Raw genomic sequence first — 26,907 nt, forward strand, 5'->3', positions numbered from 1 at the left:
CTTAAAACAATGTGTCTGTTTTCTTTTTACAGCAAGGGTACTTTTTCTCCTGTAATATTTTGAGTGTACCTTGAATGTGATATTTATGCATACATGGGCATAATTTCTCTCAGAATATTAGATCAGGCTATGAGTTGAATAGAATTTTACTTACTGACTTATTGGCCATCTTACCCAAAATAGCTATAACAACAAGGAAAGAAATGGTCCCTGCTAACAAAAGGTGGTTACAATTCAAGGAGGTTACAAGTTCAAAGACAGCAAAAGCCAAGTGCACAAAATATATACAAAGTATGTTATTGGGCCAGAGATGATGGCCCAGTGGCTAAACCCTCAGGTTACATCTGCTGGGATCCCATATGGGCACTGGCTTGAGTCCTTACTGTTTCACTTCCCACAAAGCTCCCTGCTTATGGTCTGGGAAAGAGGTCGAGGATGACCCAAAGCCTTGGGACCCTGTACCCACCCAGGATCCCTGAGGAGGGTCCTGGCTCCTGGTTTCATATCGGCTCAGCTTAGCCATTGTGGCCACCTGGGGCTTGGACCAGTGGACAGAAGATCTTTCTCTCTTAATGTCCTTTTCTCTGTAAATCTTCTTCCCAATAAAAATAAATCTTTTTTTTTTTTCAAAAAAAGAAAGTATATTATCAAGTAGGCCATCTTAGCTGGTGTAGCAGCAGATACATTTTGCAAGATAAACTCATGCCAGCATAGTGGGTTTTTTTTTTTTTTTTACCAAAGCTTGTAAATAAATCCCTTATCCAAAAGACTTTGAAAGGTCATTCAACAATTTTTGGCAAGAAAGAAAAATGATGAGAGATGTTCTGCCTTCAGGAATGTAGTTTGATCAAGTGCTAGCTGGAACAGAAGACACAGCCAAAGGGTGAGTAACACAGGCACTATGTGCACTTCACTGTGGCTAAGCACGGAAAAATATGGATTTTCAAGGGCTACAGACTTGATGCAAAGGACTTAAAGTTTTTTTTCTTAATCTTCTATTATTTTACCCAAGCATATAGGTCAGTCAGACAAGACACTCAGTAGAAATAAAGAAATTGAACAAACATAAAAATACAATGGGATATGTTCCACATGGTAATGGAACAGAATCAAATCAAGACAATTTGTGTCAGGATTTGTCTTGGGAATGACTAGTCCTTTTTCCAGAGAAGCAAAGGATGGTCTTGAGTGAAGAGGAAGCAGCTAAACATTTCAGTCACGTGCAATTTCCACTGCTCCTACACAGGCCATGCTTTCCATGCCTCTGTGCATTACACAAAATGTTTCCGCTGCTTAGAATCATCCTCGCTATCTTTTATATTTAACTCAGATGTGACAACTCAAAAGATGACTTTACAGCATCTCTGCTTCTGTTCTTGGCAAGATGTTGTTTTTTTTAAACTGCTTCTATGCCTTGCATTATTTCTTTCATGCAAAATTACAGACATTATTTGTTCATTTAATTTTTTGCAAAATATTATGAATGTCTATTCTTTGACAGGTATTCTTCATCTATGGGATCACAATGACTTTCATGATGGGCAGGTCCCCTCCCCCCTTAGTTTTAATATGCATATGGATGGAATAGATACACTGAAAGTAAATAAAAGCATTTCAGTTTTATCAACCACTGGAAAGAAACAAGCGGACAGATTGTTCATTTCCCCCAAATGACTGCGATGGCCAGAGCTGGGCTAGCTGAAGCTAGGAATCTGGAGCTCCTTCTGGGTCTCCCCATGTGCACCGAGGCCCAAGGATTTAAGTCATCCTCCAACGCTTTCCCAGGCCATTAACAGGGTGCTGGATTGGAAGTGGAATAGCCAAGACTTGAACTTGCACCCATATGGGATTCCAGCACCACAGATGGAAGCTTAACTGTGCCATGGAACTGGCCCTGGTACCAGCACCTATTGGACAGTCTCTGAACACTGCATGTACTAGGGTAAACGAGACAAAAGGAGAAAATAAAATCTGTGGATTCAGCAAGAATATACCATACCACAGAAGCCTTGACATGCAGGTGTTAAAACATGGCTATGTTGTGAACTTCTAAAAGGCAGGAAAGAAGGTTATGTTCCTACCGCTCCAGGCATAGAGCCTGAAAATATTTTTGACAAATGAGGGAAAGCCAAGGTTGCCGTAATATCAAATTAACATAACGTTTTCAACTCCTTGGAAAAGAATAGGTAATATTCTACAGATTGGTAAATTCATGTCAAGTAGAAGTAAGATACAATAATAAGTATGATAATAGAAAAAACAATAATTGTAGACCATGATGTTTTTCTAAAGAAATAAGTAGATTGACAGGGTTTGGGGTAGGATGGAGACAGTAAATCCATTGGAGCACATAAAGATTGCATAGAAATCATGGAATAGAATAGTGTCACATGAGCATTGCTAAAACAGAGGTTGACTCAGAAGGACAGGTGGCAAAGGGCATGAGACAGAAAAATGGGTAGTCTGGAACTGAGGCAAGACCAAGCAAATGAAAGTTAATTGAAGAAGGTGGAGTTATGGCTTTGGAAGAAATGGCAAGAACACAGATTTGAAAAAGGTCGATGGCAGTAGGCATGGGGCCTAAGTCAGAATCTCATACTAGATAATCTCATACTAGATGAAACCAGAAAGGCCCTGAGGCAACAGAGAAGCTTGCAAGATGGAGAAGCGGAGTAAGGAGGCTGGAGTCAGTGATCTCATATAGTAATGAGGACTTTCAGTGATTTTGAAAATGCAAAGTATACTAAAGGAGATTCCCATCTGACTAGTTTTTTTTAACTATATGTGCAAAAATATGGACCTAGGTAGGTACTAAATAAGTGTTATTGTCTTCAAAAATGTTCAGGCAATATTGAAGATTTGGGGACTGGTGAATTAAAGATAAATTTATTTTATCCCCACTATTTGCAATCAACAAAATATTCTTTAAGAAATGCATTGAACACATATCATATTCAGGGCACTTCCAGTCAATTGTAGCCCCAGGGCAAAGTCTAAATCAACAGCATGACTCAAAGGCCTTTGGGACAAATTAAAAAGACTTAAGGTTTACTTGGACGGAATCATAGATGCAGTGTGTCACATTATAATGATTTGAAAATAAATTATGGCAAAGGAATTTGTAGATGAGGCTTTTTAAAGTTTATGATGAGATTTATAATTAACTCAAGCATTTTAAAGCAAATTTTATGGATATAAGCAGCAACATAATAGACTAAACAAGACAGTTCAAAAGCAATAAAGCCATTAAATCTACAAACTTTTACAAGCACAAGGCGATGGCAAACTCAGAGTACTTATAAAAAGAAATGAAGAAGGACTTGGAGTCAAGCAGGAAAATTACTCTTGAGGAATAAGGTTAGGCAATAATCACAGAATTGGTGACACATACTTATCTGATTTATTTGTCTTTTTCCATCGGTATTACAAACACACAGGCTGCATACTTTTAAAAGAAACAGTATACACAGCTCACAGTCTTGGTAGATGCAATTCTAAATGGCAAAGCCTCGGCTCTGCTGTGTAGCCTCAGTTAACTCACATCACCGGGAGCCAGAGAATCCAAGACAGATTCTGCAAGGTCCAGATATGTGCTTTTGTAGCCGTCTCTTTTAAGAGCTAAGATCAAACAAGATACTCCTTCAAAATGCAAGAACCCTCTAAGTGTCCTAACACTTCCTTTCAGTCTTTACGTGTTATTAAAGGGCCCACTACTTTTTTTTTTTTTTTTGAAAAGCAGATATACAGCAAGAAGGAGATAGAGAGAACTTCAGTTTCCACTGGTTCACTCCCCAGGTGGCCACAATGGTGGCCAGAGCTGAGCCCATCTGAAGTCAGGAGCCAGGAACTTCTTCTAGGTCTCCAGCACTGGGGCAGGGTCCCAAGATTTGGGCCATCCTCTACAGCTTTCCCAAGCCCCTTGCAGGGAGCTGGATGGGAAGTAGAGCAGCCAGGACACTGGCACTCAGATGGGATCTTGGTAGATTCAAGGCAGGGATTTAACTACTAGGCTATTGCACCAGGCTTCCACTACCTTTTAATATCACCACAATTCAGACCAACTTCTCAGTACATGAATCTAGATGGATATGTTTGTTTCATTAGCCTTAACCAAAAACTAAAAAAAAGGAAGCAGGCAATAACTGGGTCTAATTTAAAGGATAGGCTCCCAAGCTCCTAAATTTCAAGCTTGAACCAGCATGGTGGCACTATGGTCTTAGTAGCAGATGAGTGCAGGGTATATATATAAATAATGTACAGGGTTCTGTGTTGTGGCCTACTGGGTTAATTACCACTTGTAAAATTAATAAACGATATGGGGGCCAGTTCAAGTTCTAAAGGCTCCACTTCCAATCAGCTGCTTGCTCTTGGCCTGGGAAAAGTAGCAAAGGGTGTCCCCAGTGCTTAGAACCCTGCCTCCTAGGAGGACAACTTGGATGACACTCCTGGCTCTGGTTTTGTCATGGTTCAGCGCTAGGTAGCCATCGCAACCATTTGAGGAGTGAAACAGCAGATGGGAGAGCTCTCTCTCTCTCTCTCTCTTTGTTTCTCTCAATCTGTCTGTCTCTCCCTCTCTATGTTTCAAACAAACTTTGTAAATGTATGTTCTTAAAAATAATGCAGATCGGTTCGGGCCTTGGGATTCGGGGGCAACTGCCGCTCCTCACAGTGTGGCGGCTGTGGGGGGTGCCCCTGCCGGGTCGGACCCAATGCTGGGGGCTCACGCCAAAGACACTGCCGCAAGGTAGTGAACGAGTCCTCGGCCTCATCCAGGACCCAAGAGAGCTCATTCCTCGGGTAAGTGCACCATGAGGGAACTTGGGAACTGGCTTAAAATTCCTAGCTCCACCCAGCTGCTAATATCTGGCAGCTAGGTGAGTTTGGGAGGGGTTCGGGCCTTGGGATTCAGGGGCAACTGCCGCTCCTCACAGTGTGGCGGCTGTGGGGGGTGCCCCTGCCGGGTCGGACCCAATGCTGGGGGCTCATGCCAAAGACACTGCCGCAAGGTAGTGAACGAGTCCTCGGCCTCATCCAGGGCGGCCAGTGCACCATGTGGTGCCAGGCTTTGCCTGCTGGCCGCCCGGCCGGGAAGCTCTGGGGTAATGGATGTCCGAATTGCTGCTTAGATAGCTCTAGGGTGACCCCACTGTTTCTGGGTTCTGAGTCAATCCTAAAGATTCCCAACGCCAGTGGCTCTTCTTTTGGAGAACTTCTAATCACTCAATAATGCTGAGCTTTGAACACCTATAATGCAGAAGATAACCCCCAGATTGTCTAGCAGGATATTTTTTTGCCTGACATGATGTTGGCTCAGGAGACTGGTCACATTAGGCAGGTCCATAATTTTAACTAGCACTCTAGAACCTTATCCTGGGGTCGACTCTGTGCAGGATGTGTGGGCCACACCCTGCAGAAAGTTTGGCCCCACTGGTAAACCTAAATTTTAGGTGGTTATGGACTAAGCTAGGTGTGACCAAGGAGCCTGCCATCAATCACAGGTAAAGGGATCTGCCATAGACTGGACTGGGCAAGGCAGCAGCACCCAAATGTGCATCCTGAATAGGTTGTGGGGTGGGCCGGGCTGCAACATTCACCAGCTCATACAAAGCCAAATGGGAGGCCAGAGTACACTGGGTACTGGCCTAAAAACCAATGGCATGTATGTAAACTGGGTTTGGGAGTGGATCAAGTGGAGGTACTTGGGAAGCTCCCCTGGCGAGTCATAGCTCTCACTGGTGAACACGCCGTCCAGATCTGGGGGTCGGACAAGCAGGGCATAGTAGCTCCAAAATGTGTAAATTGGTAATGGAACGTAATGTACTGGGCAGGACTGAGCAAACCTTTGTTTACAAGCAAAACTGGAAACCAGCATGGAACACAGGTCATACCGAGCTAGGCTCTTGCACCTACTGGTCCTCAGAACAACCACGGGCAGGTGCATGATTTACAGCTATGAACAAGCCCAATCGGGGAGGTAATGGGACACCCTAACTAGGTTGAGGTTCCCACCAAGGGGCGTATGTGCTAGAATTGGAGCTGCGTTCTATCTAGGAAACAGTTGCAGTCACCCGAGGCACTAGTGTGGGCTGGGATTGGATGCACCAGGCCAGTTCAGACCCCAACACCATCTGGTGTCATGGAGAACCAGGGGGTAGATGTGGGACTGACTAGGCTGGGTCTCAACCCCCTACTGAGCCATGCGTGAGCTGTATGTGGGTATGGACAAGCCCTGGCTGGGCTGAAACATCCAACAACAAGAACCAGAATGGGGTGAAAGCCAGCCAGGAAAAGCCACTGTCCCTGCTAGGACAGGACGTGAACTGAGTTGGGTTGGCTCAAGGACCCCCTGGCATGCGCAAAACCTGCCATTGGGAGGGGTTCTGATGGAGGAGCCTGGGCAACTCCTCTGGCAGGACACAGTTCCTGCAGGTAAGCGCAAGAAGCATGATAGGAAACAGTCCAGAATAGGCCATGGGAAGTTTCCCACTGGCACACATTCAGCATGGGTCAGGAGCAGACCAGGCTGAATCAGTCCATATCACCCACTGGCAAATCCAAACACCAGATCAGAGTGTGGGATGGGCCGGGTTTGGTCGCGACAAAACCAGTACACATTATGGAATGCCAGGGCATGGTTGCCTGTACTGGATATGAATGCAGCACCCAACCAGCACACGTGAGATCCAGGAAGGAAGGGAGGGGCAGAACTGGCGGGGGGATTAAGGGGCTGGTTCCCTCGCCGGACAGCTACTCCCACCGGAAGGAGAGCGTGGGCTGGGATAGAGACAGACTAGACTATGCAAGGCTACAACACCTGTGCGCTACATGTGGAATAGATCAGGGAAAAGCCAGGCTGGGCTGATTATTCCTGCTGGTGCAAGCATAAATTAGAGTGGGTGAGGGATGTTTGGGCATAGCCGCAGAAGCTGGCACTGGGGACTAATTCTGTCAAGTCAAATCACAGAACCACCTAAAGAGTGCATAAACCGGGACAGAGAGACCTGGGAGGGAAAAAGTGGGTTCCCCCTTCTTGGGTCACTAGTCCCGTGGGAGGGCATGAAAACTAGGACGGGGGCTGGGATGGCTAGATAGAGAGGCACTCAACAACACCCATGAGGGCTGGATGGTTGAGTTGGTTAGATAGAACTAAGCTTTAATACCCATTGACAAGTGCCAGAGCCAAATGGGATGGGGGACAGACTGGTCTTCTGCTACACATACTGGCAAACCAGGGTAGGGGGCGGGCCTGGTGGGGGTTATTGTGGGTCGCCCCGACTAGGCTGCAGCTCCCACTGGTTTGTGTGAGGGCCGAGTACGTGCAGGGCAGAACCAGACTGGACTGCAGCACCCATTGGTTCCAGTGCAACTCTGGACTGAAAACAGAACCAACCCAGCAATTGCAACCACCAGCTGATCGGGGTGATGGACTGTGCCGGACCCTGTGCTTGCTAGAACATACAAGAAACTAGTCTGGGAATACCTCAAAGTTTCTTTGGAGATCTCCCCAATCGAACTGCTGGACTCAGAACTCTAATCAAGAAAAGACAGAAGACAGAGCAGATCAATCATTCATCTCAGCTACATGTTAGCAGCGAAAAATGGGGCAAACGGAGACTTTATGATGGACCATATCAATCAGTGGACGACCTCATCGAGCGAAACTGGCAGCGATTCATAACCGGAGAACTATTATCACCACTCGAGCACATATCTCAGAGCATGCCCCACATCCGGGACTCGGGGTGGGCGGGAAACCGGGTGGGGCTTCTCCCTCAATATCCTCCTTTACCTCAGATACAAGATGGAAACAATATGGAGATAATAGTATTGCCCACTTCCCTATCCCCCTGAACCCTTTTTTTTTTTCTTCTTTCTTTTTCTTTCTTTAACTGTAATTAACTATGTAAAGATTGTCAACAACAACACAATAAAATAGATTTAAAAAAAAAATAATGCAGATCATTATTAATGAAATCGTAGGTAGTGGTTAGTTAATAGGGAACTTTAAATGTACACTTTTGTATCAGTATTCACAATCTGTTCTTTCCCTTCTAGAATCTGAACTGATTCAGAATTCTGATTATCTGAATGTGTAAGAAATGATTCTAGGAACATTTCCTTTTATGCAGCTGGATGGGGTCCAAGGACAAGGACATTACTTGTTTAGGTGCCTGTGCAGGAATCTGCTTTTTAAATTGTGAAGTGAGTTTATCCGGAAGTGGTAAAGCTGACAATTTTGGAAAGTGAGGATAATCTGCTTGTGAGAAGAAATTAGTTACAGATTTTATAATGACAGGATTAAAGTATGAAACAGGGATAATGATGATTGGTGGACCTAGGAAGTATAGGGGCCAGGTTAATGTCTCTACAAATGTGAATGATGATTGGTCAATGATTTTAATAGGCAAAACCTTTTAAGGTATTTCTTTTATACTTTCCTGCATCTTTCTAGATTGAGTGACATAAAAACAACATTCCAAATTTAAGTGTAAACAGATGCCTCCTTGGCTGGTACGGGGTCTAGAGTACATCACTTGTACAAGATTACTGTGGCTAAGGGAGTCCAGTTGTTACTGTGATCTAGAAAGAGCTTGCGCTGCTTCCTAGAAAATGATAGTAGTTCCCTGAGGCCATCATCATTCGCCATCATTACACTCAGAGAAATGCTTTTCCTTTTGCTTATTCACCAATGCCAATGTCAGAAAAAGGAGAAGAGGTCTTGCTCTTTTTGTGAGGTGGCCTTATGAGAACACAGAGTAAGAGAGATTTACTTTGTTCCAGATAATGTCAGTCTGAGGAGAGACAAGCCTAAACTACAAGAGCTCTCCCCAACTGGTGAATTGGTAGGGAGGGACAAACACACTTTGCTATCACAAATGAAACAGTTACTTTGGGAAGGGGGAAACCAAATGGAATAGGAAGTTTTCCAGGGGGTAATTTGTTCAGAGGCTTTCCCCTTCTGTACCTATCTGCTCGGATTTTGGTTTCCTTGACTTTGATGCCCTGTGAAGCAACGTTGGAATGAGAAGTTGTGGTTCCAGGAGATAGCCAGGATTTTGTCCTGAAGGAAAAGTATACTTCATTTAGATTCCCAGAGAGGTTGGAGTTGTGAACTCTCAAGAAGCAGGGGAATGGAATTACAATCCTTAGCACTTAAATTGAAAGTCAGTGGCTTTGCTGTATACTGTTCTTGGTTGGAAGTTATTTCTCATTTTTATCTCAATTTTTTAAATACATCATCCTTTTCTCTTCCAACCTTCAGGATATTTGCTTACAAATGTACTGTTAATCTCACTTATACTTTTCATTACATATGTCTTGACATTTTTTCCTGTCTTGAGAATTCTCTCCTTGTCCTTACCTTTTGACAGTCTATTAAATGTCTTGCAGATCTTCTTTGTACAGCCTCATGGTAGTCTTATCACCTTTGTGTGTCTGTTGTCCATATCTGTTCTAGTAGTTCGAAAGTTCTCAACAATTAATTCATTCAGTAGGATCTCAATGCCCCATTCCTTCCTTTTTAAAAATATCTCTGTGATATGAATACTTGCTCATTGAATCACTTCCCATTTGTCATGTAGGCTTTGTTGATTCTTTCTTCTTTATCTTTGTCAGACTGCATCATTAGGGAAAAAAGCCTTGTCCCTGTATCAGAAATTTCTTCCTTGACTTGATCTGATCTAATGTTGAAGTTCTAAATTGTGTTTCTTATTCCATTGGTTGGAGTTTTCAGCTCCAAAAATGTTTAATGATTTCTACCTATTTAATTTCTCATTTTCATCAACTATTGTTTTCCTCACTGCCTTAACCTCTATATTCTCTTGCATCTCCTTGGTTTCCTAACTATCACTGTTTTGTTTTCTAATTCAGATTAGAATTTGTTTCTTGAGAGCTATTTTGATCTTTGGAGGGATCATGCTTCCTTGCCTTTTCTTGTCTTCTGTGTGGCTAGACTGACACCTGCCCATCCAACATAAATTTTTTTAATGGAATAAGTTTAATCAGAATGTACACTTGGGTTGTTGATTTGGTTCTGGATAAGTCCAGAAATACAATGTCTACATAACTTCTTCACTGACAGACCATGTCAGCAATATCAACAAGATCCATGGTTTTCTACTTTGCAGTAGTTAGTGGAGGTGGTAGTATGGCTTTGAAGACTGCATGAGCTTCAGAACATGTGTTAGCCTCTATAGAGTGTGATGCCAACACTTTTTGGTTTTGGTAGTTGAAGCCATGTTGTCCTGACAGACAGGTTTGCCTGATGCTGTGGCCTGTAGCTCTTAAAAGCTCTGACTGTTACTATAAATTATGAATGGGATCATTTCCAGGTCATGTTATATGGATGAAACTAACTCAGTGGCTGATAGCACCAATAGGCCAAGTCGCAGCACTAAGAGATGGTAAGTAGAATTGATCTAAGTTCCAAAGGGTGAATACAGATTATTCTGAGGATATTGTCCTAGCAGGTAAGGGTCTAGATCATTGAATTCATGTGGACTCTTCCATTGTCTTTCAGATTATGCTCTGAAGACTTCTCAGAATGATGGTATGCTCTGGCAATGAAACTAGAGAGAAGTGATGGGGTGATGTGTCTTGTTTCTCTGTTACTACTAGTCTTCAGAGCCGCTGTGTTGTCTGCAGTTCTGATCACTTCTTTACTGAAGTGTTAATCCAGTCAGAATACTCAGTTCCAATATTTTGTATACAAAATCATTTTTCCAGGAAGATGGTTTTTCCCCAGGCAGGGTTTTGGGGCAGGAAGTGAAACAGCAATGGCATGCCTTGTTTCTCTCCCTATTCAGTGCTGTTTGTAGTTCCTGTCGCCTTTTTAATGAAGCATTCCTCTAGATGATTTTCTGGAAGTATGGTATTCCCTGACTTTTTTTCTGTCTGAAGTGGATGCAGGTATAGAGGTCAAATTCTTTACAGTGTAGGCTCATGAGTGGAAAACTTGTTTTTCTTATAGATGGTGGGATCCACAAGGGTTGTTGCTTTTTTGCCAGAGCAACTAAGAGGTGACTGAAGGACCATTCAGGATGCCAGTAACTGGGATTGTCACTGGCCATAGCATTTTTTTCTTTTCCACAGGCTCGTTTTATTTTTTATAGATCTCAGTTGTAGAAAACCAAGGAGGCTACCTTTCAGAGGTCAGTTGATAGTACATCGAAGACCAGGGTTTTTGTAGCTTTATCCTGATGTTGAGGATACTCTAAATTATAAACTTGTCATTAAGAACTAATTAGTAGGGCCCGGCGGCGTGGTCTAGCGGCTAAAGTCCTCGCCTTGAAAGCCCCGGGATCCCATATGGGCGCCGGTTCTAATCCCGGCAGCTCCACTTCCCATCCAGCTCCCTGCTTGTGGCCTGGGAAAGCAGGAGAGGACGGCCCAATGCTTTGGGACCCTGCACCCGCGTGGGAGACCTGGAAGAGGTTCCTGGTCCTGGCATCGGTTTGGCGCGTACCGGCCCGTTGCGGTTCACTTGGGGAGTGAAACATCGGATGGAAGATCTTCCTCTCTGTCTCTCCTCCTCTCTGTATATCCGGCTTTTCAGTAATAATAAAAAATCTTTAAAAAAAAAAAAAAAAAAAAAAAAAAAAAAAAAAAAGAACTAATTAGTTGCCTCTGAGTGGGCATCTAGGGTAAAATGTAAGGTAGTATATTTAATTAAAGAAGGCAGGATTTTCCTCAGGATCCTGATTTGTTATTTTTAGTTTATTTAATTGCTGGGCTTTGTTCTCCTTTCCTTTTTCTTCGAGCCGAACAGAAGAGAAGGTGGCCCTTAGACCATCTTCCTTCAGAGGTGGTATAGTATTGGTGTGGGTTGGCAGTGAGGACTGTAATGACTCTCACTGGACACTGGCTAAACATCATATACAGTTCATCTTCACATTGGATGGCTGCCTCTTTAATCTTATTTCATTCATCCTGAGGTAACATTTGGTTTAAGAAAACAAAGCCATCATGCTAAGGAAAGTCAAAGCAAATAACAAGCTGGGAAACCAGTTTACATATTTTTGTTGTATCATCAGAAAAGCTGCCTTAGTACCATTGGATTTGGCTGTGGCCACACATGAAGAAGGGAACTTAGATCCACATTGATCCAATCGGCCCAGTGCCTTCTTTTCAAAGGCAAAGCAAAGGTGAACCACGTTAAGGGGTTGGGATCCTGAATAAGAGGAGCTAACAAAGAGAAAAGAACATCTAATATTAGAATGACTTTTTATTCAATGTAGATGGATGGTTGGCACTAGAAGTTGTGGCTGGAGGGGATGCCAGGTGTTCCTCTGTCTCCCCTCTACCGCAAATCTTTTCCTTTTGAGAAAAATCTTTGTCTCACTTCCCACTCAGAAGCTGTTTATCATGGTGTGAGGTAACCCATGTTCACATGTGTGTATGTCCATTTTTCACTATTTAAATAAACTTTATCATTGTGGACATTATTTGTGTCAGCATTTAGCATGGTTATCATTGCTCTAGACAAAAGCCTTGAGTAAAAAAAAATTATACACTTCACCAACTTCACAAAAGTTCCAGCAGGTAAGCTGCTTAGAGAGCAACCGCCTCCCTCTACAGGGAGCTTGCCTTACATTGTCTGTATGTTAATGGAGACATGGGATGTTCTTCCTACCAGGTGAGATTTCTGAAAATGATGGTAGGAGTGGTCACTTAGAGTCAGACTGGGTCTATCAAATGGTGCCAATTTTAACTTCCGTATGATTGGAAGAGATTTGTCATGGTGTCTATGAAGACAGAGATTGCTTTGCAGCAAAGGGTCGACCTCCCTTAATTTCTCTGATTTCTAAGTTACGGTTTTGCTGGTGCTTAACTGCTGGGGTGCAGGTGTCCCGGTCCGGTGACCGCTGCTTAAATCTCCCTAACTGCATACTCTAACAAATGCCACCGCTGTGGATATAACAATTCATAGGAGTACTGCATAGCAATACAGTCATCTTTATCATAACACCTTTAAGCCTCGCATCTTAAATTAAACCAGTCATTTTCCTGTGGTAGAGTTTAATTTTTGTGTTACAGGTATTTATATGTTTAAATGTCAAGCTTGTATTCCCCAACAGGCAAAAAAAATCCTTGTTAAAATTAGGAGAAAAGAAATTGAGTTTAAAAAAAAGAAGAAATACACAAAGAACCATATGGAAAAGAGCAGTATGGATTAAAATGTTCTAAAACAGCCATGCAATGTATTTGGAAACACCAATCTATTAAACATATTACCATTTGCTTTGTTTCCAGCAATAAGTTGCCTTCATGATTGAAAGTTTCATTTTTCACTGTGTTGTGGGCATTGTTCCATTACTTCAACTACAAAAGCAAGCTCATGTATCAGAAAACAAATTAAAATTTAAGGAGAAAGAGCCCCAACAGTACGCTTTGATGAAAACCAAGCAGCAAAAGAAATACAGAGCATTGTAAATGAGTCTGTCTTTTTAAGCAAATCTAAAGTACTACTTAAAGACTTTGTATAGGAAAATACACCCATCACACCAGCTGCGGTTTCTGCCTATTGTTGACTCTTATGAATGGTTATTTTCCTTCTGATGTTTATTCTAGAATAACAATAAATGTCATTGATCTTAAATTCTAGGTTGTTTTTTCGAATCATCCACCCAGTTTTATACTTTCTCTCTCTCTCTCTGTTTTTTAAATAATGTCTCGAAATTTTCTCCAAATCAACAACTACCAATTTCTTTAAGGGAAATATTTCTTAGCATTTCAAATAATCATTGTAGCTCTACAACCAGTTCTAAAATATCCAGATCAGAGCAGTTTTTAAGGTATTTTTGACATTATATTAGGAACTTTTTTGTTGATTTATCTGTAAATCTTGAGGTAACAATCTGTTTTTCTCTGCTAAGTCTCAGAACATCTCTAAGGAGAAATAAGCTATGTCTATGGAAATAACACATTTTGCTTATAAAAAATTGAAGAAAATGTTTCTTGACAATGCTACTTGTGGTAAAAGGCTTATTTTCTTTGCTATTTTTCATCTTAATGCAAAAATATGATATGCCTCATAAGTGATAAAATGCTTTCATCGGATTTCAAACCAAAAAAATATTAGATTAATTTAGGTCCTGCCTTCTTATCACTGTAAGCTTCAATAAAACAGAGGCTTCATATGAGTCATGTTAAAAAAAAATGTTAAGACACTTTGAAATAGGGTCATGTTGCTCAAGTTGGCTCTGCATAAGAAATTCTAATCCACAAAACACATATCCTGTTCTTTCAGCAAATGATCCAACATCCCTGTCTTAAACCTCTCTTTTTATCTTGTTCTTGGTGATGCTTTATCCTTGTCTCTCTACATCAATAAGAACATTCTAACATGCCGGAAGAGACATGTAAGAAATGTTGAACACTTACATCAAAAATGTTATGTCTTCAATGCTCAGATTACATTAGTTTTAAAGGAACCTAGTGAGTCAGGAGAGTTTGATTCCAATATCAATGACAATCAGCATGTTTAAAAAGCTCAATAGCTTGTAAGTCTAGGAAATACACATAGTTACAGGGATCATAGTTTCAATTCTTTACATCAGGCAGTATTCTTGGCTTCAGAGACACAGCAAGGAACAAATCAAGTGCTGTCAAAAAGAACTTGCAGTCCTTTTGAAGCTATTACTATAATGAATAAATTAGGAAGTCTAGCAAATATTAACTATTTAATATAGTATTCAAAAACAGGCAGGGTAAATCTCCAAAGCTCATTGCAGCTTGCAATATTCTTGACAAACTGAATGTGAGGTCTATAAACAGAAAGACAAGGCGGGTGAACCAAAGGTTTTTGCAAATAAAAGCTAGAAGTATGAAATGCCCAAACACTAAGATGTGAAAAACTAAAGCAGAAAGTTATTTGGGTTGGAATGTGAGAGGTTTAAGAACAAATTTTTTAATATTAATTTTAAATGAACAATGTCTAAGTAGTGATACCAAGAAAGTACTGAGGAATGTTATTTCATGAGTCGAGTGAGAAATCAGGGTAGAAGATGCATTTTTTGATACTTTCAATGTATGATGATATTTAAGGCAGTTAACCTTGTTATAATCACTAGGGAATAAACATAGACATTAAGGAGAAAAGTGTTTTGAGAAAGTTAGTTCTATTCACTTAATCTGCTTCTCACCTTTTCCTTACATATTAACTGCTAATTTTGTAGTATCTGGATCAACATTTGTCACATAAAATGTAATAAATAAATATACACTGAATAAAATGACATGGAATGTACACTGAATAAAACTGACATTGTTGCCAGCAGGTAAAGCACTTGCTCCTTTTCTGTTATCTCATTAGCACAATAGAATCTCAGCATTGGTCTGCAAAAAAGACACCTCAAATTCAGCCATCGTTTTCCAGAAAGCAACAGAAGAAAATGAAAAAAATAAGGCCCAGAGCAATAGCTTAGTGGCGAAATCTTCATCTTGCGTCGTCTAGGATCCCATATGGGAGTCAGGATTCTGATTGCTTCACTTCCCATTCAGCTCCCTGCTTGTGGCCTGAGAAAGCGGTAGAAGATTGTCCAAAGCCTTGGGACCCTGCACACACGCAGAAGACCAGGAGGAGGTTCCTGGCTTCAGATCAGCTGTGGGCAGTCATTGGGGCCTCTTGGGGAGTGATCCAATGGATGGAAAATTTTTCTCTGTGTATCTCCTTTTCTCTATATCTATTTTCCAATAAAGAAAATAAAATAATTAATTAAAAAAGTAAAAGTATCATATACATTCAATGTCCTGTAAATACCTATTATATTACTTTCTTTAATTTTCTTTGATTTCTTTTAAGCTCTCGAATGAAGTAGAATGAACATTTTCAAGTATTGCTTAGGAAACCCACAAGTAAAAAAAAAATAAGAGAAAATCGAAATACTGAAATAATTTCCCTTACTTAATCACTGTTTTCTTATAATGCCAAATGGAGACATTAAGCTGTTATTACTGCTTTGGGGACTAAAATAATAGAGGCCCAGCATTGTGAATAGCAGATAAAGTCACTGCCAAGGAGTGCAGCATCCTGTATGGGTACTAGTTTGTGTCTTGGTTCTTTTACTTCCAATATAGATCTCTACCAATAGCCTGGGAAAGTAACAGAAGATGGCTCAAGTGATTTGGCCCCTGCCCACTACTTGGGAGACCTGAACAAAGGTACTGGCTCCTGGCTTTGGCCTGGACCAGCACAGACTGTTGGAGGTATCCGGGAAGTGAATCAGCTGGTTGAAAATTCTCTCTCTTTCTCCTTCTCTCTTGCTATAACTCTTTCAAACAAGTAAATAATCAAATAATTTTTAAAAAGGAACTAATTAATCCAAAAACTTCAAAGAGATACGTAAAAGAAAACTGCTACAAGATTCTGTGAATATCCAATAATCTACTTTGCACATTTAGAGACTATTAATTATTTGACAGCTTAGCTAACACACAGATTCATAACATCAAATTATTCTTTCTAAATAACAGTTCCAATCCATCTGATCAAAATCCAACATGTTAAATCGATAAAATTCTGGGGATGACATCGTGGAAGACAAGTTTAAGCTACAGCTTGCAATACCCATATTTGACTCCCAATATTGGTGGCCCATTCATATCCCTGCTGCTCCATTTGTAATCCAGTTTCCTGCTCATGTAACTGACAAAGCAAAGCAAGATGATCTGAGTTCTGGGGTCCCTGTCTCCATGCAGGAGACCTGGCTACAGGCTTTGGCCCGGCTAAGCCGTAGGTGTTGCAATCATCAGGGGAATGAACCAGTGGATGGAGGATCTCTCTCTCTCTAACTTTGAATTTCACATAAATAAAATAAATCAGAAAATTTTTGTACATTCCAATCAACTTAGATCAAGTCAAAGGAACTGTTACACATACAGATATGCTATAATTATTGTAACACAATAACCACAATTTTAAAAGATTTATTTATTTTTATTGCAAAGTTAGATATATACAGAGGAGGAGAGACAGAGAGGAAGAACTTCCATCTGTTGATTCACTCCCCAAGTGACCTCAACGACCATAGCTGCACCGATGCATAGCCAGAGCCTCCTCCAATACCCTACGCAGATGCAGGATCCCAAGACCTTGGGCCGTCCTCGACTGCTTTCCCAGGCCACAAGCAAGGAGCTGCATGGGAAGTGGGGCCGGCAGGATTAGAACCGATGCCCATATGGGATCCCGGCGTTTTGAAGGAGAGTACTTTAGCCACTAGGCTATCATACCAGGCCCAATAGCCATAATTTATGATAGCTTAAACACAAACCAAATTATATTTCTTTTCTTCTTAAATTGTTAAAAACTTTCCAATTATATATATTTAGTCCATTTCACCAACACTTGATAAGATTGAAAATATGAAAATGTATGCAAGTATTTCAGCATTTGTGTACCAAAATAAAACTTCATATATTTCTTATCCATAAACTTTCTTAAGTGCGATACTATAATCTCATAATATATTGTCAATTTTGCTTTAAGCAGTTAAGTATCTTACATTTCCAGAAAAACTACAACATGTATTTTACATTTGTTCACACACTTGCTTTCCAGAATGTTTTATTCTTCCTGCAGATTCAAATTTCCTTGATGATTTCCTTTATAATTTAATTTGATTTCGCTGATGGTAATAAATTTCAGACATGCAACAGTTTTATGCCTGAAAAGGCATGTATTTCAGCATTGTTTTAAAAGGATGTTGTATTGTGGTGTGTTGGGCTGAAGTGGGTAGCTCACCACCCGTGGCACTGGAATCCCACAGGGTAGTTAATTCAGGTCCCAGCTAATCCACCTCTGATCCAGACCCCTGTTAATGTGTCTGGGAAATTGTGGGAAAAGATGGCCCAACTCCTTGGACTCCTAATTGTGGGAAATTGTGGGAAACCTGGGTGCAACTCCTGGCTCCCTCTGGCCTGGCCCAGTCCTGGTCATTGTGGCCATCTGGGGAGTGGACATAAAGATGGAAGATTTCTGTTTCTCTCTATCTTGTCACTCCCTTTCAAATAAACAAAAATGATTGTTTGAAAATGAATTCTAGACTAGCGTGCTTTCCCAGTATTTCTTTAAAATTGTAACTATTACCCTCTATTATTTTGTATAAAGTCTTCTGTCATGAAGCATTCTGGATAAATACCCTCTAAATGCAACAAGTAAACTCATTTCTCCAGTTTACACCATTAAATATGCCTTCAGTCAGTCACACATAAGGGCCATAAAATAGTCCCACGTAAAGAGTTTTGGATTCATTGCTTGTGCGCGTGGGTTTCCTTCTACCTACTTTTAAGATAAGCTCTTTGGTTACAAGGTGACTCATAACTTTCATGATATTTCTTGCAGCTGCCATCTTTGTCTTAGAAATCTGGCTATGTTCATCAATTGAAACTCTTTTAATCACTATGTCTTTTAAATGATTCTCTATCTTCTTGTTATCTTCTCTGCCAGGGACTCCAATTCTATGTATCCTGGCCTGTTTGAAACTGCCTGGATGTTACTGGCACTCTGGGGTTTTGTTGTTGTTGTTGTTGTTATTTTGTTTGTTTGTTTATTTTTTTAAGATTACTTCTGTTGGGAAAACAGATTTACTTAGAAGATAGACAGAGACGATAATCTTTGATCTGATGCTTCACTCCCCATATGGCCGCAATGGTGAGCTGAACCGATGCAAAGCTAGGAGCCAGCAACTTCTGTTGGGTCTCCCAAACGAGCACAAGGTCCCAAGGCTTTGGGTCATCCTCGACTGCTTTCCCAAGTCACAAACAGGGAGGTGTATGGCAAGCAGGGCTGCCGGGATTAGGACTGGCGACCATATGGGATCAGGGTGTGTGCAAGGTGAGGACTTTAACCACTATGCTATTGCGCTGGGCCCGATAATTTCTTTTAGTATGTTTTCAGATTCACTAATTTTGTATTTTGCAATTTCTAATATGATCTTTATTCATTCCATTAAAATTTTTATTTTCAAATTTGTATTTTTCACCTCTGAGATATTAATTTATTGTATATTACAACTGTTTCTCTTCTAGTATTTTTTAATGTATGGGCTTTAGTTAACTACCACATACATTCATTAGTTTCATATTTACTAACTGATTTTTTTCTCCACATTCTGTTCTTCAATTTTCCCTCTTTTCAATCTAATCATTTTGGTTCAGTGTCAACATTTTAAATTTTATTTTGTTGTATTTTGAAAATTTATGTATTTTTACAAATTTTTTTAATTCTGTTTTGGTTGCCATTGTTTAAAGACAATTCACTTCTTATCAACTCTCATTTAATCTTTATTATGTGTTCTGGAAAGGTCTTAGACTAGGGCTAATGTTGTACCACTTCTGAAGCATTGCCGTTGATACTCTGTCTGATGTATCTTGAATCATATTTGCCTCTCTAAATAATGCAAATTCAAAAATATTCTCTGTTTGTATTTGCCCTCTATTCCTTTTTGGTGATTATCTACTTGTCCCTGGGTAGTTTGTTCACACACTTTTGTAAGGCTGTACTCAGCTAGAGACTCATAGCATCAGTTCGGTTGTACTGGGCTTTTATTTGGAATGGTGCTGCTGGGAAACTCTGGGCAAATGACTCTTGGATTTTACGTTGTTATGGTTTGGATATTAGTTTGAGTGTTACATAAAGGACTATGTTTTATGGGCTTGAACCCCAAAATGCATTATTTGGAAATAGCAGAATTTTTAGGGCCTGGCAGGAGATCATCAGTTCTAAGGGTTGTGCTCCTGTGTCGTTGCAAATGTCCACATTTGGGGCTAGTCTCTTCACCCCTGGCTTGCTTCTACACATGCTCAGTCAGTGTCATTCTGACCATTGAGTTAAATGCCGTAAATCTCTAGAATTGTAAAATAATGCAACCTTTTTCTCCTTATAAAGTTATTTGCCTTAGATATTTCATTTTGGGATTGAAAAGCTGACTAAAACACTCTCAAGCTGAGAACGATTATTTTTTACATTTTTACCTTTTGAAAAAAAATCTACATTATAAAGGCATATCCCATATGTATTATCTTTTTGGGACAAAAGCTGACAATGTAAATATTTTTGAAAAACAAACTGCTAACTCTATGTCTATGAATACTAATTTTGATTTTTCTTCATACTAGGGGATCAAAGGATTAGAAAAATGATGTATAACAGCTTTGATGGCAGGAACATGTTACTGAAGCACTGCGATCATCTTTCTCACGATTTGTTGAGTGAATGGATGCTATGACCCACGTGTGAGCTACATGGGAGAACATCACACGCTGTCATCTTGGCTTGTGTCCAGTAAGATTTCCTGTAGGGCTTAGAAGCTTTTAGCACTGTAATATGAGACTTGAGTTGCAGAATGCACTGTGGATGTGTTCTCTTGAATAAGTTGAATTATAAAACTGGAAATGGTAAAAAAAAAAAAATCTGAATATCTTAAGAAAATGCTTTCAAGGACATTGTTTTAATATTCTAGGAACCCACTCAAATACTCCAACTTTATCTGCCAAGTCCAGAAAGCACAAAGCTAACAAGCTAGAAACAAATTGTTTCATCCTCTTCACCTCTTCTCGTCTTCCTAGCTTCAATCAAAAGAGTAGCCGAAATGGAAGAGATGATCAAATGAAGAATATATACAAGCTCCATGACTATTTTTAAATTTAAAATTATTTATCTATTTTATTATTCTATAATATGTTTCCTTAGCCTCTAGAATTTCCCTTCTCCCCTCCTGAAATCATGCTCCCACCCCGAGTAATTTCCCCCATGTCATTACAGTAGAATAGTCCTTCGCAATCAGTCATAAGTCCATCATTCTGCCATTGAAGTGTATCCTGACATTGCAGATATGGACAATGGCAGAAAGTTCAGCATTCTGTTGCCAAGATACCTTCAACAGTTTCACTGAGATTCCATCTTTGACTTGCAAGCAGAGATGCGCACTGCGTTGTATCTTCCAATGTGTATGTGATACTCTCTACTACACCATTACTACACATCATCTTAAATGAAACGTCATAAAAGAAAATTAACAGCAGAAAGGAAAAACAGAAAATTCACAACAAGAAGTTAAATAGCATGCTACTGAATGACCAATGTGTTGCAAAAAAAAAAAAAAATGGAAAAGAAAGTCAAAGACCTTTCTGAAGCAAATGATGCTATCATATGACCTATTAGTCAGTAAGGAAGTTAATAAGAAAAACAAAAACCTGCTTTGAATGAATAAAAATAAAACCAAAATATTAACCCCCCAGAGTTGTAGCAAAAACACTATTTTAAAAGATTTATTTATCTTTATTTCAAAGGCAGATTTACAGAGGGAGAGACAGAGAGCCTTCCATATGCTGCTTCATTCCCCAAACGGTTGCAACAACCAAAGCTGAGCCGATCTGAAGGCAGGAACCAGGAGCTTTCTCCAGGTCTTCCTGTGAATGCAGGGGTCCAGGGGCTAGAGTCATCCTCTGCTGCCTTCCCAAGACATACGCAGGGAGCTGGATCAGCAATGGAACATCTGGGGCAAGAACAGGAGCTCATATGAGATTGCCAGCGCAGCAGGTAAAGGATTAGTTTTTTGAACCACCATCCCAGCCTGAGTGTTTGTTTTTTAAGATGCATTTGTCTACTTTTTGAAAGTCATCAGGAAAACTCAATTGGAGTTTACTTTTACTTTTCACTTTCTCCTGACTATCATGTCTAAAGCTAAAAAAGAGTACTGGTATCCAAAAAAAAAAAAAAAAAAAAAAATGGATATGAGAAGTAGCATGCAAATGGTTTGAAAGTCTAAGGCAAGGGCCTATCTAACCTTCACCTCTTCCCTCTGTTGTCCCTCCCTTCAAAGTAAAGTACTAAAATTCTGGAAAGCTATTTTATATTCCACATTATATTTTTCTATTTTAACATCGCTCAGTGACTTCATTACTGATCAGGTAGCTCTAAATTTGAATCCTTTTTGATTCTTTTTGACAACGTTTGCTTGTTCCTTATGAGAAACCCACAGTAAAAAAAGACAAAATTGTAGCTTCCTCTGTTGAGTTCACTTATGTAGCCTCCACCTGCTTGTTAGCCTGTGAATACTGGTTGAAAATCGCTACTCTTTTGAAGAGCAAACTCTCATTTTTGACATCATGAGTTTATGTAATTTGTCATATATTTTAAGTAGATAGGGTTAGTCAGGAGAACACACACGTAATTACCTCATTTAATTTAGTCACAAATCCCCAATTTCTTTCTTTCTTTCTTTTTTTTTTTTTTTTTTTTTGTTGTTGTTGTTGTTGTTTGGTTGGTTTTTTTTTTTTTTGGAAGCAAAAATGAAAGCTGAAAACTACTTTTTTGCAACACTAAACTGTACAAATTACTCATAGGAATACAAGCAGTCATGAGAGCTATTTTTGTATATTTGATACTGAGGCAAGTAGATAAAACACAAACATTTATGACAGTAAAAACAAAGCAAAATCAAATTACTGTGAAAATGCATATTTACATTAAATATTTGTAATTTTTTAAAGATTCATGTATTTACTTGAATACCAGAATTACAGAGAGAGAACAAAAGGCGAAGATGTTCCATCTGTTCTTTGATCTCCCAAATTTGCTGCAAAGACAGGATTAGGCCAGGCTAAGTGACCTAGGACCTCAACCAATTTCCCACATGGGTACAGGGGCCCAATCACTTTGGCTATTATCTTCTGCTTTGTCAGATGCATTACTAGAGAGCTGAATTTGAAGCAGAGAAACCGTGACTCATACAGGTACTCCTATGGAATATCAGAATTGCAGGTAGTGGCTTAACGAGCTGTACCATATCGCTAGTCTTGTTTATAATTATCTGAAAGTATGTGATATGCAAAACTTTTCAATTAGTCAAGCTCAATTTTTTTTTCCTTTGTGTCACTTAAACTATTGACTTAGTCAAATTTTATAAAAATAACATTCAATAAATTAATCTAAAATAGTTTGCTTCAAAATGATTTAAAACACCACTTAGTAAGCGTTATTATGAAAAAGATTTGTGGGTCAATAATTGTTATAAAGTGGTGAGTGAGACGTCCTGTGTCCCCTTCAAATATTGGTGAAACTGATAGTGCTATTTCTTTAAGTTATGTTTTAACATTAAAATATTTCTTAAGTATGTTTTGGCGTCCTCTTATTTCTTAATTGAATTTGGATTTTTAAAATTCTGTGATTTACCATGTTTTTGTTGAACTGTAATTGCGCATTCGATCTTCCAGGCAATGGAGCTATGCAGAGAAGGGCTTTCAGGACACCTAAATTCTTGAGATGGGCTGTGGGTATAGCAGCAAACAAGTAAATGTATCAATAAACAAGATCACTGTTAGGTATACATGTGGAGAAAATAAAGAAATACGTCAGTGAACATCCGGCTCACGAAGTGAGAAGGTACTGCGTTTTGGTGTAGGTGGAATTTACCTGGTTTTGTTGTTGTTGTTGTTGTTAGGTTGGGATTAGGGAGATAATCCTGGGCCCATTGGAATTTTGTTTTCATTCTTAGTTTTCAAATTACCAAAATTACCAAAATACTCTAGAGAAGGTAGTAGCCAGAGAGGCGAGGTGCCTCTGGAACATGAGACAGACATGAAGGCTGAACATAGATGGTAAATAACTGAGGATGTCTGCACAGCTGTCTCCTGTATTGGACCTTCACATGTCCCCGATATTTGACCATATAGTAGTACTTATGTTTGAGAATTGAGATGTTCACTGCTATCCCTGAGTATAGTACATTAGATCAAGTTAGGACCAAGACAGAATCATTCTCTGGATATGAATGGACAAAGGAGATTGAGAAGCCACCTATGACTCACCTGTGTGGAAGTACCTTGTGAACACTGATTTTAGTAAGAACTGAAAGTAAACAGATGTGCAGGCAAAAACACAAGCAGGTATTAATGTTCTCATTCCCTTCCAGTGCTAAAATTCAGGTCTTAAATTCCCCATTTCCACTTTGTAACTGTAACAAAAAAGAATAGTACAAGTTTGTCTTTGTTTTTATATTAGTTAGAGCAGACTTCCATTGATTTCTATTATTCAAAAGTGATTGAAATAATATTTTGATCAGGTCAACATGACACACTGCTGAAAGACCAGGCCTCGGACCACCCCACATGGCCACCAATGTTGGGGCTGCAGATTGCCCAGTGAAATGGGGTTTCGGGATGTGTGGGAAGGGAGGCCACTGAGGAAGTACTTTACAGGTGAGGAATGACTTCTGGATGACTTCCACAGGCTGGGCAATCACAGATAAACAAAGGGGATAAGATCAGGTGTTTTGGAGGAGGGAAACCAGAGGATATGTCTGGCTCACAAAAGGACACCCACCCACATGTAAGCCCTGGACTGGGTTAGTTAACATTAATCGCAGCCCACTGGCACACACAAAAGCTAGGGCTGGGGCTTGCCTGGCAGAACTAGGTCACAATACTAACTAGTGAGTGTTTGGGCAGGAGACGAATCATGTTAGACTGGGCCATGACATCAATGACACTCCAGAGAAAGGGTCTATGGGCAGAATCTATGGGAAATTTGCGGGCTTATCTCTGTGGAACTGCAATATCCACTGCTTTGCACCAGAACTGGAGGTGGTAACAAAACAAGCTAATCATGGCGACAGAACTCACCAACACTCAATGGAACTGGGGTTGAAAGAAGATCGGAGTTGTCCAGGCTGCAGCACCCACGGGCAGACATAAGAACTGAATGTGGGACAGGCTGGGACACAGCATCCATCAGTATCACAAAGGCTGAGATGGAGGGGGTGGGCTATGCTTGGCAGGGACTTGGCACCTGCTGATATGTGTGAGATCCAGGTCTGGAAGTGTGCCTGGTGGGAGAGTTTGGGGAATTCCCCTTCTAGGCTATAGTTCTCTTTGGTAAGCACAAGAATTGGGGCTGGATATGGGTCAGACTGGGCAGGGCTGCTCTACTCTTTTCGTAGATGTGTAGGCTGACTCAGTGGGGTGGAATGGGCAGGGCTGGGCCAAGTAATAGCACACAAAAACAAGGGAGCAGAATGGGGTGAGGTTATGACTGCCTGTTTGCATGAGAACCAGGAATAGGGATCAGGCTGGGCAGGGTCAGGCTGCATCAACCACCAGTGAAGGTTTCTGCTGGGGACAAGCCGGGCCAGGCCAGGCTGCAGCATTCAATGACAAGAGTAAAGATGGGAGTGGGTCAAGGCAGCCACTGGCATGTTTGAGATTTGTGGTTGGGAGTGGACCTGTTTGCTGAGCTAAGGAAACTCCCCTGCTGGACTGTGGTACCACTGGAGAGCGAGAAAGATGGAATGGGGGGTATAGACTGGTATGGTCATGGCTGAAGCATTCCTCATCATGTTTATTGGCTGGGTCCGGGAGTGTGCCAGACTGGGCTAGGCTCTAGCACCCACTGTCGCTCATGAGAGTTGGAGTAAGAAAAGGAGAGACTGCTCTAGGTCACTGTACCCACTGGAGCAAATGAGAACTGGGTATTGGGGTGGGCCAGGTGGGACTGAGCTGTAATATCCACTAGTAGGAGTTTAAGTGGATGTGGGGCAGTCAGACAAGGCCACTGGACTTGCTGATGAACGTTGGGACAAGAGATGGGCCAAGCAACCACCAGTACACATGAGATCTGAGAGCTTGGGAACTCCTCTGTCAGGATGCAGGCCCTGCTGGTGAGCACAAGAGCCAAGGCTGGGGGCAGCCCAGACCAGGTCAGTTACAGTACCCATTGGTATGCCTATGGGTCAGATCTAGAGACAATCCAAGCTGACCCAGTCCATAGCACTCCCACTGGCACGTGTGAGATCCAGCTTGGGGTCTAGGATAGGCTGGGGGTAGGGTAGCCAATTTACATTAAGGCTGAGACTGGGGTCCGGCCGGAATGTGCTAGGTTTGCAGCATCCACCAGCATTCTGAAGACACCAGGCCAAGTACAAATCTGGTAGGAGGGGCTGCAGGGACTCTACTGCTGGGCCACTGCTCCCACTGGTGATCATGAGAGCTGGAACTGGGGGTGGACCAGGCTGGGCAGGGCTACAACACTCAAGAGCCTGTTTGTGAGGTTAGTTTGGGGTGGGGAGACGGGTTAGACTAAATCACCTCATTTGCTGGAGTATGCAAGAGCCAGAATAAAAGCAGGCTGGTTGGCTTTACCATAGTATTTGCTGGCAAGTACTGGGATTAGATGCAAGTCATGTCAGACCGCACTGCAGTACCACATGAAAAAGTGTAACATCTGGGGGTTGGAGTGGGTCTAGTACGGAAACTGTGGGTATTCCTCTGATGGAATGCAGCTCCCATCAGTGAGCATGAGAACCAGGGCTGGGGGCAGTCCTGGCTGGGCGAGGTGGCAGCACCCACCACCATATGTGTTGAAAGAATAGTGGGGGCTCAGGCTGAGCTAGGCTAGAGCACCCATTGATGTGTACAAGAACCAGATGGAATGTGGGCAGACTGGACCAGTTTGCTGTACCTATTGGCATGTGCAGGAACCAGTACTAGGGGCGAGCCTATTAGGCGTTACTTGTGGTCACTTCAACAAGGCTTTAGTTCTCTCTGGTGTGTAAGGGCCGAATGTGTGGTTGGCAGGGTTTGGCTGGACCACAACATCCATTGGTTTGAGTACAAGATGAGGTTTGGAATAGAATTGTTGGGGTGACTGCAAACACCAGTGTGTGTAGGCTAATCTGGGTGACAGACTGAGGTGGCAAAGGAGTTTTCTTAGCAGACCCTGCCCAACTGGACCGCTGGACTCAGAATTATGACTACAGAGAAAAATCACAAGATTTGTAATCTGACTTTGGAATGCATGCATTGGGATTGGGCCTCCTCATTTGCTGATGCCTGCCCAGATGCACATGGGGGACATGACAACTAGCTCACTGAAGCCTGCAGAGGACACCAAGTACCACACCAGAGAATGGA

The sequence above is a fragment of the Ochotona princeps genome, chromosome 2, assembly GCF_030435755.1.
Source record: "Ochotona princeps isolate mOchPri1 chromosome 2, mOchPri1.hap1, whole genome shotgun sequence".
Classification (NCBI taxonomy): Eukaryota; Metazoa; Chordata; class Mammalia; order Lagomorpha; family Ochotonidae; genus Ochotona; species Ochotona princeps.